Here is a 721-nt window from a genome sequence, read left to right as displayed (position 1 = left end):
CTCCCAGAGTGCTGGGATTACAGGCGTGCGCCACCAACGCCTGGCTATTGAACCCATTTTAAAAAGGCCACAGATGATGTGTCTTACCCATAAGTGGAGACAGTGTTAGGTCCCAGTGTCAGCCTAGTTTCTGGCATCCAGACACCCCGCTGTGTCTGTGTCTGATCTCCATGCCGCTCCTCTAGGCTTCCCCCACCAGAGTCTCATCCTTGGACTAGCTCTCTTCCACACACTGCACATGCAGATGTTATGCTTGGGGCAAACGGGAAACATTCTTTTCCTCCTGACTAGCTCGGACAGTCTTCCTTATACTTCTGTGAAATCATTTTACGACCCTGTATATTAATCTGCATGGTCCATCTTCAGCCCTGAGTAATTTCGCCTGAGACCAAGGACGGTTCTCTCAGCCTTGCTGACTGGTGCTCCGTTGGGCAAGGATGAGGGACCCCCTGGGACAATCAGTCCTGACGCTCAGTTTTTCCAGAACGTTCAAGCCGCCGCAGAACCCACTCAAAAGTGTGTTTTCTTTGGAAACAAGGACTCCTCTTGATCAGAAATCTGTTAACAATTTAAAAGTTAAATCTGCCTCTAAGATTACTGATCAGCCAGCTCGTTTTGCTATGGTTCCAGTCAGGTACAAAGACAGCTGCTCCAAGATCTGCCGAGGATGCTCTAAGAGCATGGAGTTCCCAGGTTACCTCTCCAAAGGCTGGTGCGTGCT

The sequence above is a fragment of the Apodemus sylvaticus genome, chromosome 14, assembly GCF_947179515.1.
Source record: "Apodemus sylvaticus chromosome 14, mApoSyl1.1, whole genome shotgun sequence".
NCBI lineage: Eukaryota > Metazoa > Chordata > Mammalia > Rodentia > Muridae > Apodemus > Apodemus sylvaticus.
This window is presented reverse-complemented; position numbering follows the sequence as displayed.